Source organism: Dipodomys merriami, unplaced genomic scaffold (genome assembly GCF_024711535.1).
Source record: "Dipodomys merriami isolate MVZ:Mamm:240054 unplaced genomic scaffold, mDipMer1.0.p SCAF_289, whole genome shotgun sequence".
NCBI lineage: Eukaryota > Metazoa > Chordata > Mammalia > Rodentia > Heteromyidae > Dipodomys > Dipodomys merriami.
This window is the reverse complement of record NW_027204370.1, coordinates 40,255-52,766: the sequence shown is the minus strand read 5'-3', so window position 1 is coordinate 52,766 and position 12,512 is coordinate 40,255. Positions and strand designations below refer to the sequence as shown.

The 12,512-nt window shown below is 39.1% G+C and overlaps 1 long non-coding RNA gene across 1 annotated transcript; it reads right to left on the bottom strand.

The window, feature by feature from the left end:
* Nucleotides 1-1,597: 1,597 nt before the first annotated feature.
* LOC138838701 (uncharacterized) lies at nucleotides 1,598-4,978 on the bottom strand. Its single transcript, XR_011375723.1, has 2 exons — nucleotides 4,159-4,978; nucleotides 1,598-1,738 (listed from the first exon to the last, which is right to left on the bottom strand). It is a non-coding gene; the product is annotated as an uncharacterized lncRNA (long non-coding RNA).
* Nucleotides 4,979-12,512: the final 7,534 nt, after the last annotated feature.

Genomic DNA, 12,512 nt, shown 5'->3' with positions numbered 1-12,512 from the left:
AAAATGGTTCCTTACTCCAGCCTTATGAAGCCATGTTCTTTGACTAAGACTTTGTTTCGGACAGGGTCCTAAATGAATTTGGATGGCAGGAAGTCAAATCACTTTGAGAAAATTGACTCCCTGAATACAGAACTATCTTACTAACAGGAGGCATAAGCAAAATAATAACTACGTTTGTAGAAGGCTTTGCTCTGACTCAGGAGACATGGTAGAATGCACCAGTCCTATGCATTACTTCACACCAGAGAACTTTCCAGAGTTTGGTATCATGTATCATATTAGACTTTTCTTCACATGTCTCATGATAGCCTACTTAGCTGATCATAGAATTAAGAATCTGTTTCAATCTATTTAAGAGACTGAATTCATAATGCTAAATCAAAACCCTAATTATATCCCTACTCTAAAATTAGCTCCTTAGTGTAAAACTTCAAAGTAAAATTTTAAAGAATCCAATATACTCATCTGTTTTGGTTTTGTTTTGTTTTGCTGTGCTGGGGCTTGATTTAAGGACTGTATGCTTGCTACAAAGGCACTCTACTTGAACCATGCCTCCAGTTCCTTTTGATTATTTATTTGTTTATTTTTTTCTGGTGTCAGTATTGGTCCTTACACTCAGGACCTTGAGCTTTTACTTACCTTTTTTTGTTGTTGTTTACAGCTGCTGCTGTATTAGGCCTCAGTTCTAATCTGGCTAATTGGAGAGAAAATATTATGGATTTTACTGCCTGGGCTGACTTCAAACTGTGATCCTCAGATCTTAGCCTTCTGAGTAGCTAGTACTACAGATGTGAGCCACTAGAGTCCAGCTATTTTGTTACTTTTGTATACTTGCTTTTGATTAGGCCAGCCTGTACCCCATATTTATGCTTCCCACATAGGTGACAGGAATGTATCAGGACACTCAGCTTTTTATAAGTTAAGGTGGTGTCTCGCAAAACAGCTATGTTAACTCGTGTGAAACACTGCACTGTGTGCTTCTCATACTTATGGAAAATATTTTTTTTCCTTTGCAGTGGAATTAGACATTGATACTAGGGCCTTGTATATTCTAAAGAGCTCTCCCAATGCTCTACTGATAAAGTACCTTCCAAGCCCATGGTTAATTTATTATTTATTTATTTTTGTTGTTCATGGGGTTTGAACTCTGGGCCTGGGTGATATCTCTCAGCTCTTCATCTCAAGGCTAGCACTCTACCATTTAAACCATAGCACCACTTCCTGTTTTCTGGTGGTTAATTAGAGATAAGAGTCTCAAGGATTTTCGTGCTTGGGGTTGCCTTTGAACCACGATCCTCATATCTCAGCCTCCTGAGTAACTAGAATTACAGGCATGAGCCAACAGAACCCAGCTCCACATTTAGATTTAATTATACAACTGGCCCTGAATCTTGATATAAGGTCATCTCTGAAATACATGAAGATCTTTCAGGTGTCATCTAAAATAATAATGACTTGTTGCCTAAACTATCAAAATGTTCCTAAGATCTGTAATATGGTACGTTCACAAAGAGTTATGGCTGTTCTGAAAAGTCCTCTGGTTCCCCAACCATCCCAGTTGAGGACTGTACATACATTTCAGCTGAAAATTTCTCAGCTGTAAAGTCGGCCTGCCTCTTGGCCTCAAATGGTCCATATTCCCTGTAGGATCTCTGCTCAGCTCTATTAAGTATCACCTCTTTTCTCCAGCTGTCATTCCAGCCTTGTTGCTCCCCTTTTCTAGGAGTCCACTTCTGGCCTGCCAGCAGAAAACCAAAGCAGAGGGCTAAAACACAACATTCATGAAACACTAGGTACAATTCTATAGGTTCCTTAAGATTTCATTTTTCCAAAAACCAGTTGGAATACCACTGGATAAATGGGAATTTCAGGGGAAAAAGTTGCTGATGTTATTTTCTAGAATTTATTCATTTTAATAAAACCTTATTACTATTATGACTTCACTTACGTTTTAGAGTATACAATAAACCATATAATTATAGGTATCTTTTTCTTTCTTTTTGTTGTTGCTGTGTTTTGAAATAAGGTCATTACATATGTTGAGATTAGCCTGGAACTCACAATCATTCTGTATCAAGACTCCTGAGGGTTAAAATCATAGGCATGCACCACACCTGGTTAATTATAGATGACCTCTATTAACACAATTTAATAAACTAACTACATTTCACATTTCAAAAGCAGCTTTATGAAACCATAGTTCTAAACCTCATCCAGGAAAGTAGAACATAGCAGTACCTTTGATTGTAGTTTAAAGTACAATATTAGATTGTACTTAACATTGTATTTTAAAAAGATTTTCCTTCCCTTGAATGGGATTTATATATTTGCCATATGTCTCTAGTGTGGGCCTCAACTCAGTTTTCAACTCACTCAAGAAGGTATCTTTTTTTGTCCATTTGAGAATCCAGCATCCAGGTGAAACAAGGACAAAGTGCTAACCCTCTTTTGTCTTTTCTCTTCTGCTGCTTTAGAATATGCAATCAAATCCTGTATTTTAAGCCATCTAATAAGTTAGTAAATAAATTTTGAACTTTGTCATTTCTTAAACTGTCTTCCAAAATTGTCTTTTTCCCCTTAGATTTAGAAGGGTCCTCAAATATTATTTATAGCTTTTGCTATACTTCTTTGATTTTCCTTAGGAGTAATTACACCACGCTGATAGTACATATAGAAAAATATTAAAATTTATTCAAATAATGGATGTACATCTCATTAAATTCCTCTCATGTATCCACAATAAAAATACAGGCATAGAGCTGGGAATGTGGCTTAGTGGTTGCCTACCATGCAAGATGCCCTGTACCACATAAACAGAACAAGGCAGAAGTGGCACTGTGGCTCAGTGGTAGAACACTACTCTTGAGCAAAAGCAGTTCAGAGACAGTGCCCAGATCCTGAGTTCAAGCCCCAGGACTGGCAAAAATTACAAAATTTAAAAATACAGGAATTTTTTTCAGTTTTCTCATTATTATTTCCTAACTAAACTTTATACTCTAACACAAATAAGTAAGTACTATCAAGTCTTAAAATAAAAATCCTGTTTGTACATCACGAACATAAAATTATGTAATTACCTTGAATATAAAATGTTTTTGAGTGTCAAATATTGCACAAGGGATTTAAGTTCACTCTATGGCTCTAATATCCTATAATATCAATAACTATTTAAATCTAACTTACATCACTTTATGATATTTTCATAGAGGATTATACTTCTACTGTAGAAACAAATCAGATCAACCAAAATAGAAGGGGTAGTTGAAATCAGGGGGAAAATGTCACTAAGTTGTTAATAAGTTGAGCCAGGCACTGGTGGGTCACACCTGAAACCCAAGCTACTCAGAAGGTCAAGAGCTGAGGATCGTGGTTCAAAGCCAGCCTGGCAGAAAATCCATGAGGCTCTTATCTCCAATTGAGCACCAGAAAAACTGAAATTAGCACTGTGGTTCAAAGCGGTAGAGTGCTAGGCTTGAACAGAAGATCTGAGGGACAAAATCCAGACCCAGAGCTCAAGCTCCACAACAACAAAACAAAACAAAACAAAACAACAAAAAAACAAGTTGAAGGTGAGTACTGGTGGCTTATTCCTGTAGTCCTAGCTACTTGTAAGAATGGAATTTGAGGATCAGAGTTCAAAGCCAACCGAGGCACAAAAGTTATATGATCTCTAAGAAAGCCAGAAGTGAAGCTGTGGCTTCAAGTGGTAGAGCACTAACCATAAGCAAAAGAAAAAGCTAAGGGACAGAGCCCAGGCCTTAAGTTCAATTCCTAGAATTAGCACCAACATAAATAAAGTTAGCAAAGTGAAAAATTAAAATATTTGCTTTAGATTTTCTATTTGCAACCCATAAGCATTTGAGTTTTACCATTATAGTATCTCCATTCAACTACAGAATTACTTCATTGATTATTCTACTTTATTTCTGCTATCTCATTTTTAACTATATCAATTAAACTTGCTTTATAGTAAAGTCATTTCCATCATTTCTGTATGTAAATTGAAGTGTTAAATAGAATTGGCTACTTACTAGGATATTTACCAATATCCTGCAAATACTACATTCTCCCTCTAAATCTCCAAAGACCAAAGCTAATAGTGACAGACATTTTCCCCCCAAATCAGTTGTAAGAGGTCAAAACTGCAATTGAACCCACCTTGCTTTTCCACACTAGAACAGCAGCTTGCATTTCACCAGCCCTTTCCAATAAAAGGCTTGCATTAGCATTTGATCACTGATCTAAACACAAGCTTAGAAAAGGAAAAGAATACAGTAAAATTTCCAGCAAGAGTTCCCATAAAATAGTTGCATTTTGGCTCAAAGGGTTTCTAGGCTCTGAAGAAAGCTGAGGAAAGCGAGCTGAAACAGTCTCTGATGGTTCGAGAATATACTGAGCAAAGGGCCTCTCATAGGTTTCTGTACAGCTTTGGATAGTTTAGTACATTAAAACTTCCAATTCCACGGGGCAAGCATCTAATTCCCACATTCTGGAGGATTAATGTTTCTGGTGTATGTCAAAAAGTGTATTCCCAAATGCTTGACATTTCTCTATGCTAAGCATTCACTCAATCTTCAGACTAAATTTAAAATGTTTCATTTTGCCTAACATCAACTTATCTGACAGTTTCTGTTTGTCTCAGACATATACTAGTTGTTGCAAATAAAGGAAACCATAGGATCTATGTTTCTTTGGGCCTGGCTTACTTCACTTAATATGAGTTTTGGCAAGCATTTCTATTTCCTAACTAATGGGGCAATGTCATTGTTTCTGATGGAGGCATAGACTTCCATTGTGTATACATACCACATTTTCTTGATCGATTCATCTATTGAGGGGCATCTGGATTGGAACCCCAAGATAAGGATTCAAATGTTTCTTCTTTTCTTTTTTATTATGAGAATACCGTACAGAGGAATTACAACATGGGCAAGATAACGAGTACATTTCTTATCAAGCATTGTAGCCTCCTCTTTGTTTCCACTTCCCATCCCTTTCCATACTCCCCCCTCTCCCCACCCGACACTCCCCCCACCCCTCACCAAAGTTGTAAAGTTCGTTTTTTGACATAACGAATTGTACATCTCATTATTGCAATGAGTCTACATGTATCCTTAGTTAAACGATTTGTTTTTTCCCTTCCCCTCCACAAATTATACCAACATCAAATACAGTGAAAGCATGGGTTATACAGACAAGGGACTCATATCTAAAATATACCTAGAACTTAAAAAATTAAATCCCCCAAAACCAAATCTTCAAAGAATCAACTGCCCAATAAATAAGTGGGCTAACGACTTAAAGAGAAACTTCTCTGAAGAGGAAAGGATAGTCAATAGATACATGAAGAAATGTTTTTTTTTTTTTCTCTCCTGCGGTTGTTTCGAACATATTTATAAGATGATTTCTTTGTTGCTTTTTATGTCCCTCCCCTATGGTATAATCCCTGCTTTCACTGTATTTGATGTTGGTATTGAAAGGTTAAAGTTTTGAGGCAGTGACCACTTGTTGCTTGTTTGTAGCAAAGCAACAAATGGGGCTAAACTGCACGGTTGTGTGCCTTTATAAGACCTGAAAATCCTTAGCTCAGGGCTCTCCTCCTGGGCTCCGCTGTGTCGGAGTGGAAGACGAGGCCCAAGCTGCAGCCTGTTTAAATAAAACAGCTGTAGAATCTGACTCTCGGTGAGAGGTCTATTAGGGATCTAGTAGCCGTGGCAAAAACAGGAAAGGAAGGACAGAAAACATGAAATTGAGCGTGAAAAGAGAGACTGGGTAAAGGAAAAGAGGCCAGACTTGTTGGAATCGCCACTATCACATGCTGAGCATACATGGTTCACAGAGGGCAGCAGTTTCATTTGAGATGGAAAAAGATACGAAGGCACAGCAATCATCACGGACACTGAGATAGTGTGGGAAGAAGCAGTCCCCCAGGGAATGTCTGCACAAAGAGCAGAGCTAGTGGCACTAACAAAAGCCCTACAAATGAGAAAATTGAAGAGACTAAACATTTACACAGACAGTCGGTATGCTTTTGCCAACGTGCATGGCCATGGAGCCATTTCCCAAGAGAGGGGGCTGCTGACAGCTGAGGGAAAATCTATTAAAAACAAACAAGAAATTTTAAGCCTCGGCCAGATGGGAACCAGCAAATATTGCCATTATGCACTGCCCTGGCTATCAAAAGGGAACTGATTCTATAACCAAAGGAAATAACTTGGCCGATCAGGCAGCTAAGGAGTTGGCCCTCCAGCCCAGAGCTGACTCTAGTAGACCCAGGGCCACGAGCTTTGCCTCCTGAGCCTCAGTACCCCCAAGAAGACTTGCAGTGGATAAAGAAAATTCCCATGGCCTATAAACCTCTGGACAGAGAAGGAAAACTGGTGAGGGGAAAGTTATCTTGCTAAAAAGATTGGGGAAGGGGATTCTAAAGAGAATCCATTGCGTCCCTCACATGGGAACCCGAAGACTGCAGGAAATGCTCCAACACTCCAAAGTAAAAATCAACTCATCGAGGACATTGTTAAAAATTGTGAAGCCTCATAGCTAGCAAGATCAATAGAAAACCCACGGATTGGGAGAAGATCTTTACTAGCCATACAACTGACAAGGGTCTCATATCTAAAATATACTTGGAACTCAAAAAATTAAACCCCCCAACAACAAATCCTCAAAGAAACAACTGCCCAATAAATAAGTGGGTGAAAGATTTAAAGAGAAACTTCTCTGAAGAAGAAAGAAGGATGGCCAATAGACACATGAAGAAATGTTCAACATCCCTAGCCATGAAAGAAATACAAATCAAAACAACATGGAGATATCACCTCACTCCAGTTAGAATGGCAAAAATCAAGAACTCTAACAACAACAGATGCTGGAGGGGATGTGGACAGAAAGGAACTTTACTTCATTGTTGGTGGGAATGTAAACTTGTTCAACCACTTTGGAAAGCAGTATGGAGGTTCCTCAAAAGACTTCACATAGAACTCCCCTATGACCCAGCAATCCCACTTTTGGGCATTTACCAAAATGTATACAAACAAGACCACACTAAAGCTACCAGGACAACTATGTTTATTGCAGCATTATTTACCATAGCTAAGATATGGAACCTACCCTGATGCCCCTCAGTAGATGATTGGATCAAGAAAATGTGGTATATATACACAATGGAATTCTATGCCTCCATCAGAAAGAATGACATTGCCCCATTTGTTAGAAAATGGAAAAACTTGGAAAAAATTATATTAAGTGAAGTAAGCCAGGCCCAAGAAACATAGGTCCCATGGTTTCCCTTATTTGTAATATCTAGTATATGTATGAGTCAAGCGGAAAAGGTCAGATAATGTGATGTCAGGGAAATGAACCCTTAGATGTGTATTTTAATGTTTTTTTCTTCCATGCATGTGTTTCTAACGCATTTATAAGATTATCTCTTTGTTGCTTTGTATTTCCCTCCCCCACAGTATAACCCCTGCTTTCACTATATTTGATGTCAGTATAACTTGTGGAGGAGATGGGGAAAAACCAGTTGTTTAAGGACACAGGTGGACCTGTTGCAACAATGAGAAGTACAAGTTGTCATGTCCAAAACGAGCTTTACAACGTTGGTGGGGGGGGGGGGAAGGAATAGGATTGGGATGTGGGGGAGGGGGGAGGCTGGGAAGGGATGTGAAGGGTAAACAAAGGAGGAGGCTGCAATGTTTGGTAAGAAATGTATGCATTATCCTGCCCATGTAATTGTAACTCCTCTGTACAGTATGTTCACAAATAAAATAAAATTAAATTTAAAAAAAATTGTGAAGCCTGTCAGCTCACCAATGCCCCCAATCAACTGTTTACAAAAGGAGCTTGCCTCCGTGGAGATAGGCCAGGTGTGTATTGGGATGTAGACTTCACAGAAATTAAAACTGGAAAATTTGGATATAAATATTTGCTAGTTTTTGTAGACACTTTTTCAGGATGGGTTGAAGCCTACCCAACAAACATGAGACTGTGAAAGTCATGGCTAAGAAGATCCTGGAAGAAATCCTAACCAGGTATGTCTTCCCATCCACTGTTGGGACAGATAGTGGATGGGCCTTCGTCTCAAAAAATAAGTCAGGCAATAGGCACAGCACCTGGGATGGATTGGAATTTGCACTGTGCTTATAGACCCCAGGGTTCAGTGCAGGTAGAAAGAATGAATCAGAAAGGAGACCTTAAATAATTTGGCCTTGGAGACTGGTGCAGATTGGGTATCACTCCTTCCTTTTTCCCCTGTTTAGAATAAGAACTTCACCCTATCGGTTTGGCTTTACTCCTTTTGAAATAATGCATGGACCCCCTCCACCCATTATCCCTAGTCTTCAGACTGAATTGCTTGCTGATTTGGATGATACTGAATTTCTGTGTAAGCTTGACTATTTACAGCTGTTGCATAAGAGTATGTGGCCCCAGCTTAGAGCATTATGATTCTGCTTCTTTTCCTACCCCCCATTTGTTTAAACCAGGGGAATGGGTGTTTGTTCGAAGGCACAACTTGAGATCTCTGGAACCACGGTGGAAGGGACCTTACATGGTGCTACTGACTACTCCTCCTGCCCTTGCTGCTTGGATCCACTGCTCCCATGCAAGACCAGCTGAACCCTTTGCCCTGGATGACCGTGGGGAAACATGGTAAGTCTGCAAGCATCCTACCCAACCACTCCGCATACACCTCAAGAAAAGAAAAATAAACTGATTGTTATTGATATTATTGTTTAATATTATGGCTAAGGTCAGAGAGGGACTATACCCGTTCAAGTTCGAGAGGTATTGGAATTTAGTTTTGGCCCAGAGCTACAAGATTGTGTCTCAGGACTATAAGTCAATGGGGGGGAATGAAGGGTTAAAATTTTGAGGCAGTGACCACTTGTTGCTTGTTTGTAGCAGAGCAATAGGTGGTGATAAACCACCTGGGTGTGTACCTTTATAACACCTGCACATCCTTAGCTCAGTGCTCTCCTCCTGAGCGCCAATGTGTCAGAGTGTAAGATGAGGCCCAAGCTGCAGCCTGTTTAAATAAAACAGCTGTAGAGTTCTTCTTGGTGGGGGTCCTGTGACCTTGGCATAACATGTATAATTTTAAAGGGGAAGGAAGAAAACAAATCATTTAAATAGGGATACAGGTGGACCCATTGCAACAATGAGATTTACAAGACATTATGTTGAAAAATGTACTTTACAACTTTGGCAGGGGTGGGGGTGGGGTGGAAAGGGGAAAGGACGGGAATGGGAAACAATGGAGGAGGCAACAAGGCTTCATAAGAAATGTACTCATTATCTTGCCCATGTAATTGTAACCCCTCTGTATGGTTTTTTCACAATAAAATAAATAAATAAAATATTTAAGTAGAGAAAATCATAGACCTTCATAAAAGGGCTTACAGAAATTTGTGTAGAACTTTAACACTCATTACAGATAAATTTAGTACAGTAACTACATAAATGGAAATTAATGAGGTGCTTTCTTCTATTATGCACCTTGAAAAAAACTACAATGTTATTCTACCTATAAAATTACCTCAAGATTTGTAAATATATATCTCAAAAGCCAGATTGCCTAGACTCTAAATGGACAGAAAAGTTGGTAGTGCACTGTCAGGCAGGAAGTGGACTGCATCCCAGATTATATCACTTAAGTTTTGAAAAAAGAAAAAGCACTGTGCATTTATGTAATTAAATTTGTGTATATAAATTCACAGTGCTGACGTCAGGAAAAATAAAGGGTGTTCATTCAATGTCATACATGTTTAAAATTTCCACCACAGGGTAGGACTATAGTTCATTGATAATGTCCTTTGGCCTGGCTTGCTTGAGGCCCCAAGTTTGATCCTCAATACTATAAGAAAAAAATGACAAAAATTTATTTTAAAATTGAAAACTGTGAAAAGTCAGCTTATTAGCAATACTAGCTGCAGTGTCACACTCTTCTAAAGGACACAACATTTTCATTTGTTTAAAAAAATGAAGCTAGACATGAAGTCATGATGGCATGCACTTCTAATCTCAGCTTTGTAGGAAGCATAGGGAGACAGCTGTATCTAAAAATTAGTGAGGCCATCAGTTCAAACTATTACAGCAAAAACTACGTAGATCAGTAAATAAATGGAGAATCCTTGCCTCATTTAATTTTATATTTCTCTAATTTGAGAAAAAAAGTAAGGTAAAAGTGCATTATCTCATTTGATTAAGTAAGGTCATACACTTACTGACATACCGAATAGCATTTGGTTTTCAGCATCTTTATTTTACAGACTTTATTTTACAGACTTCTGATTCTCAAGCAACAAATCTTCTCCACACAGATAAAGGTAGAGTCGCGATTTGCACAAGTCATGGTGCTAGCACTTAAAATTTTCTGACAGGGCATGAACTCACACTTTGTGTGTGTGTCTGCACACATGTATATGTGAGTGTGCACGCATGTCCATGCTCAGGCCTGAGCACTGTCCCTCAAGATTTCTGGCTCAGGGTTGTCACTCCACCACTGAACTGCAGCCCCACCATGGTTAACAGGAGGTAAGAGTCTCCTGAACTTTCCTGCCAGGCTGTCTTTGAACCTTGATTCCGTTTTAGCATCTTGAAGACCTAGGAGAACAGGCGTGAGCTTCTGCTGCCTAGAAAGCAGTGGATGAGTCTTGACCAAGCCAGGAATAGTCAAACAAGCTCTGCTAACGATAACAACTAAACACCTAAGATCACTACTCAGAACATTGACATCTACACACCTAACTGCAGTACTCAGAACAGTGACAACTGCACACCTAATCTCAATACTCAGAACAGTGAAAACCACACTCAAAACTACAATACTCAGAAAACTGAATACAGAACACCAAACCTCAATACTCAGAACAGTGAAAACTACACACATAAGCTCAGTACTCACAACATTGACAACTGCACACCTAAATTCAACATTCAGAAAAGTGATAACTACAAATCTAATCTCAGTAATCAGAACAGTGACAACTGTACAGCTAACATCAATAATTAGAACAGTCAAAACAGTGACAAATGCACACCTAATCTCACTACTCAGAAAAGTGACAACCACACACCTAACCTCAATACTCAGAACAGTGATGACAGCACACCTAACCCCAACACTCAGAACAGTGACAACTACACACCTAACCTCAACACTCAGAACAGTGACAATTGTACACCTAATCTCAACTCAGAACAGACACAGCTACACACCTAATCTCAATACTCAGAAAAGTGATAATTTCACAGCTAACCCCAGTACTCAGAACAGTGAAAAATACACACCCAACCTCAATACTCAGAACAGTGAAAACTACATAGCTAAACTCAATACTCAGAATCGTGACAACCACACTACTAACTTCAATACTCAGAACACTGACAACAGCACACCAAACCTCAATACTCAGAAGTGACAAATATACACATGAACTCACTACTCAAAACAGTGGCAATTACACACCTCATTTCAACACTAAAAACAGTGACAACCAAACACATAACCTCAGTACTCAGAACAGTGACACCTGCACACCTAACATCAATACTCAGAACAGTCAAAACAGTAACAAATGCACATCTAATCTCAATACTCAGACTAGTGACAACTGCACACCTAACTTGAATACTCAGAACAGTGACAACAAAACACCTAAACTCAACACTCAGAATGGTGACAACTACACATCTAACCTCAACACTCAGAGCAGTGACAACTACACTCCTAACCCCAGTACTCTGAACAGTGACAACCACACACCTAACATCAATACTCAGAACAATGACAATAGCACACCTAACCTCAGTACTCAGATCAGTGACAACTGCATATCTCAAACACTCAGAAAAGTGACATCCACACACCTAACTTCAAAACTCAGAACAGTGACAACTGCACACCTAACATCAATATCAGAACAGTCAGAACAATGACAACTGCACACCTAACCTCACTACTCAGAACAGTGACAACTATATACCTAACCTCAGCACTCAGAACTGTGACAACCACACACCTAACTTAAATACACACAAAAGCAACAACTGTACATCTAACTTCAGTCATCAGAATAGTGACAACTACATACCTAAACTCAATACTCAGAACAGTGACAAATACACACCTAACGTCAGTTTTCTGAACAGTGACAACTACCACATAACCTCAGTACTCAGAACAGTGACAACCGCACATCTAACCTCGACTCAGACCAGAGATAACTACCCACCTAATCTCAATCAGAACAGTAACAACTACACACTTAACCTCAACACTCAGAATAGTGACAACTACACATCTAACCTCAGTACTCAGAACAGTGACAACTACACACCTAACTTCATTTCTCAGAAAAGTGACAACCAAGAGTTCCGGGAAGATGGCGGAGGAGAAGCTGGAATCTGAACAAGCTCTCGCATAGAAAGGAGTTTTAGATTTCCAGTGAACAGTCCTAAGCCAGAGAATCACACCAAGTGTGTCATCACAGGACAGAGAGTTAGAC